General features: G+C 53.0%; 1 non-coding gene across 1 annotated transcript in view; it reads right to left on the bottom strand.

The window, feature by feature from the left end:
• Positions 1-1113, bottom strand: part of LOC126453786 (small subunit ribosomal RNA) — a 1911-nt gene extending 798 nt beyond the window's left edge. Inside the window, exon 1 of the ribosomal RNA XR_007585065.1 lies at positions 1-1113. This exon is cut by the window's left edge and continues 798 nt beyond it. This is a non-coding gene — a ribosomal RNA (small subunit ribosomal RNA).
• Positions 1114-5000: the final 3887 nt, after the last annotated feature.

Genomic DNA, 5000 nt, shown 5'->3' on the forward strand with positions numbered 1-5000 from the left:
CTAGGGCGGTATCTGATCGCCTTCGAACCTCTAACTTTCGTTCTTGATTAATGAAAACATACTTGGCAAATGCTTTCGCTTCTGTTCGTCTTGCGACGATCCAAGAATTTCACCTCTAACGTCGCAATACGAATGCCCCCGCCTGTCCCTATTAATCATTACCTCGGGTTCCGAAAACCAACAAAATAGAACCGAGGTCCTATTCCATTATTCCATGCACACAGTATTCAGGCGGGCTTGCCTGCTTTAAGCACTCTAATTTGTTCAAAGTAAACGTGCCGGCCCACCGAGACACTCACTCAAGAGCACCCTGGTAGGATTGCAACGGGGTCCGCCTCGGGACGCACGAGCACGCACGAGGCGCGTCGCACGCCTTCAGCTCGCCCCACCGGCAGGACGTCCCACGATACATGCCAGTTAAACACCGACGGGCGGTGAACCAACAGCGTGGGACACAAATCCAACTACGAGCTTTTTAACCGCAACAACTTTAATATACGCTATTGGAGCTGGAATTACCGCGGCTGCTGGCACCAGACTTGCCCTCCAATAGATACTCGTTAAAGGATTTAAAGTGTACTCATTCCGATTACGGGGCCTCGGATGAGTCCCGTATCGTTATTTTTCGTCACTACCTCCCCGTGCCGGGAGTGGGTAATTTGCGCGCCTGCTGCCTTCCTTGGATGTGGTAGCCGTTTCTCAGGCTCCCTCTCCGGAATCGAACCCTGATTCCCCGTTACCCGTTACAACCATGGTAGGCGCAGAACCTACCATCGACAGTTGATAAGGCAGACATTTGAAAGATGCGTCGCCGGTACGAGGACCGTGCGATCAGCCCAAAGTTATTCAGAGTCACCAAGGCAAACGGACCGGACGAGCCGACCGATTGGTTTTGATCTAATAAAAGCGTCCCTTCCATCTCTGGTCGGGACTCTGTTTGCATGTATTAGCTCTAGAATTACCACAGTTATCCAAGTAACGTGGGTACGATCTAAGGAACCATAACTGATTTAATGAGCCATTCGCGGTTTCACCTTAATGCGGCTTGTACTGAGACATGCATGGCTTAATCTTTGAGACAAGCATATGACTACTGGCAGGATCAACCAGGGAGCTGCGTCAACTAGAGCTGAGCAGCCGGCCGCCCGGGAGTGTGTCCCGGGGGCCCGCGCGAACACGCAAGCGTCCGCTCAATTATTCTGCAAACAGGAGGAGGCTGAGCTCCCCTGCACCATACACCTCGAAACCCTCTCAGGTCCCGGCGGCGCGCAGCGCCGTCCTAAGTACTTGGTCGGGTTCGAGAGAGGCGCAATCGCCCGGGGTTTGGCGAGTAGACGCTTTAGGTGCGACCACCCGTGCTCCCAACTGAGCTTGCCGCTGCCGACAGAGGCCCGGGAGCGTGCTGTCGTGGCATTGCCGGCGGGAGACAACACGCGCCACCTACGGTGACCGGCAGCTCCAACGCCAGCGCCACAGAAGGACAAAAGCCCCACTTGGGTGCCGAAGCGAACTCTCCCAGCACAGCGCACGCGCCAACACGTCCGCACAGCTGCGATACAAACCACCTGCGAGAACCGCAGAGGCGACCGAGCAGCAGACGGCGTCGCGGCGCCGAGCGCCGGGCGGCGGCGCATCCTCAGCGCACACAGTCCTCAATCGGACCAGCACACTGCAGATGTCCACCGCGCTTCGCACCGGGCCCGCGAGGACCTACTTTGGCCGCACGGCGCCGCGTGCAGGGTGCGCCGGCGCGCAGCTGCGCCGCCTGCCGCCTCCGTCGGCCGGCGCGCCTGCCACTGGCCGCCCCCACCAGCCGGCTGTAGCGCGTGCGCCCACGCACCGCGCGGCCAGCACGCCGGGAGGCCCCCCCTCACCGGCCGGGGACGGTCCCACCCAGCCACCGCCGCGTATCGCTTCACACCCAGATGCCATTCACGTTCGTGGGCATGGTGGGTATCGCTGGAACAACCGGTTGGTAGCTCAACCGATCGTCGCCATCACTGATTCACCTCTAGCGAGAACAACCGCACCACAACGGTTTACCAGTTGTTCATTTGCGTAACGTCACCAGCAAACGTAGGCGTCCATCGCCATTTGCAAATTCAACGATTGTTGCATGCCTGTGTCAGGTGTCACGACACACTATGTCTGCCCACATACACGCAACAACATGTGCACGCTTCGCGAACACGTGGAAGGTGGCCCCCGTACGTATGCGATGTCCATTGCGCGAACGACTGTCAACCGGCCTCTGTCGCATGTCGCAGATGTGGAACGCAGTGCACCATGCTATCACGGTGTGTGAGAAGAGACGACTACGTCTGACAACACGCGCCACTACATCAACAGACGGCTCATGCTGATCGCCATCCAGGGCATACCACACTGCAATCCAGCTCTTATAGGGAGACGACACGTAGCTGAGTGCACAACATTTGGACCGCATGGTTCGCCGTTGTTGGCGCAGTCGTTGTACGGTCACATGTACCACGATGTATCATTCAGTACATGAGGACCAATGTGCAGTACAGTGTGTGATTTGGACGTACAACATCAGCGGACAGTTGACACAGGCCGTACCACAGCGTAGGCTAAGTGCTTCGCCATGCGAATGCCAATGAACAACTGCAAATGCCAATGAACAACTGCAAAGGGCATTGAGCATGTACGTCCTGCTGCCATCCACATTACAGTGTATAGCTGCAAGGTGTTTAACATGAAGCGATACACTGGGGACCGGGCAGTGCGAGTAGCAAACTATATTGCGGGGGTTGCAGTTAGGCAACACTACACTAATTTAACGCGTCGTATGACAATTACAGAGCAGGTTAAGGCCCAACGTGTGTTGGGTTAAGGCCCAACGTGTGTTGGGTTAAGGCCCAACGTGTGTTGGGTTAAGGCCCAACGTGTGTTGGGTTAAGGCCCAACGTGTGTTGGGTTAAGGCCCAACGTGTGTTGGGTTAAGGCCCAACGTGTGTTGGGTTAAGGCCCAACGTGTGTTGGGTTAAGGCCCAACGTGTGTTGGGTTAAGGCCCAACGTGTGTTGGGTTAAGGCCCAACGTGTGTTGGGTTAAGGCCCAACGTGTGTTGGGTTAAGGCCCAACGTGTGTTGGGTTAAGGCCCAACGTGTGTTGGGTTAAGGCCCAACGTGTGTTGGGTTAAGGCCCAACGTGTGTTGGGTTAAGGCCCAACGTGTGTTGGGTTAAGGCCCAACATAGGTTGGGTTAAGGCCCAACATAGGTTGGGTTAAGGCGCAACATAGGTTGGGTTAAGGCGCAACATAGGTTGGGTTAAGGCGCAACATAGGTTGGGTTAAGGCGCAACATAGGTTGGGTTAAGGCGCAACATAGGTTGGGTTAAGGCGCAACATAGGTTGGGTTAAGGCGCAACATAGGTTGGGTTAAGGCCCAACATAGGTTGGGTTAAGGCGCAACATAGGTTGGGTTAAGGCGCAACATAGGTTGGGTTAAGGCGCAACATAGGTTGGGTTAAGGCGCAACATAGGTTGGGTTAAGGCGCAACATAGGTTAGGTTAAGGCGCAACATAGGTTAGGTTAAGGCGCAACATAGGTTAGGTTAAGGCGCAACATAGGTTAGGTTAAGGCGCAACATAGGTTAGGTTAAGGCGCAACATAGGTTAGGTTAAGGCGCAACATAGGTTAGGTTAAGGCGCAACATAGGTTAGGTTAAGGCGCAACATAGGTTAGGTTAAGGCGCAACATAGGTTAGGTTAAGGCGCAACATAGGTTAGGTTAAGGCGCAACATAGGTTAGGTTAAGGCGCAACATAGGTTAGGTTAAGGCGCAACATAGGTTAGGTTAAGGCGCAACATAGGTTAGGTTAAGGCGCAACATAGGTTAGGTTAAGGCGCAACATAGGTTAGGTTAAGGCGCAACATAGGTTAGGTTAAGGCGCAACATAGGTTAGGTTAAGGCGCAACATAGGTTAGGTTAAGGCGCAACATAGGTTAGGTTAAGGCGCAACATAGGTTAGGTTAAGGCGCAACATAGGTTAGGTTAAGGCGCAACATAGGTTAGGTTAAGGCGCAACATAGGTTAGGTTAAGGCGCAACATAGGTTAGGTTAAGGCGCAACATAGGTTAGGTTAAGGCGCAACATAGGTTAGGTTAAGGCGCAACATAGGTTAGGTTGAGGCACAATATAGGTTAGGTTGAGGTACCGTATAGGTTAGGTTAAGGTACAGTATAGTTTAGGTTAAGGTACAGTATAGTTTAGGTTAAGGTACAGTATAGTTTAGGTTAAGGTACAGTATAGTTTAGGTTAAGGTACAGTATAGTTTAGGTTAAGGTACAGTATAGTTTAGGTTAAGGTACAGTATAGTTTAGGTTAAGGTACACATTGTTGTATGGAAAGGTGTAATGGGGGGGGGGGGGGGGGGCGGCCGGTCGGTTTGTTGATTGTGATTATAGTAAGTGGATGCCTGCGGCATCATCTGATTTGCCACGTCAGGATGCACCTTTGGCTCATGACAGGCGGCGCTCCGATTCCATGCTTGTGGCAGACCTGTGTCTTTCATTCCTGCCATTGTTTGTGTGCTGTGAGAGGAGGCAGTATTGTGATGTTGGGTGCACCCCTGTGTAGGACATGTGTGGGTGTTGGTGGCTTAGCTGAGCAATGGTGGTTGTCGGGGGGGTGGGATATTCCGTTTTCTGAGTGGACCTCCCAGTCTGGTTATGACAGTGTGGATTGTCTCATGTGGCGGAGAGGATGCACTGGGTGTTGTTCCATGCTGGTGCTTACATATTGTCTGTGTGCGTGTTACAGGCGGAGAGTAGTGCGTGATAAGAGTGTGTGGCTGCCGTGTGGTTGTGATTGTGAGCAGAGTCTTTCAGCATGTATACGGACAGTTGTATATATTATCTGTATTCTGATGGGTCTATGTATTACTAATCAGCGCCGTGTATACGTTTAATCCGGTTCCAGTCGAAACTGTTGTATCTCTGTACATTAGTGACACGGCGAGCGCGCTATGTAGCTACT

The sequence above is a fragment of the Schistocerca serialis genome, unplaced genomic scaffold (genome assembly GCF_023864345.2).
Source record: "Schistocerca serialis cubense isolate TAMUIC-IGC-003099 unplaced genomic scaffold, iqSchSeri2.2 HiC_scaffold_961, whole genome shotgun sequence".
Taxonomy (NCBI): Eukaryota; Metazoa; Arthropoda; class Insecta; order Orthoptera; family Acrididae; genus Schistocerca; species Schistocerca serialis.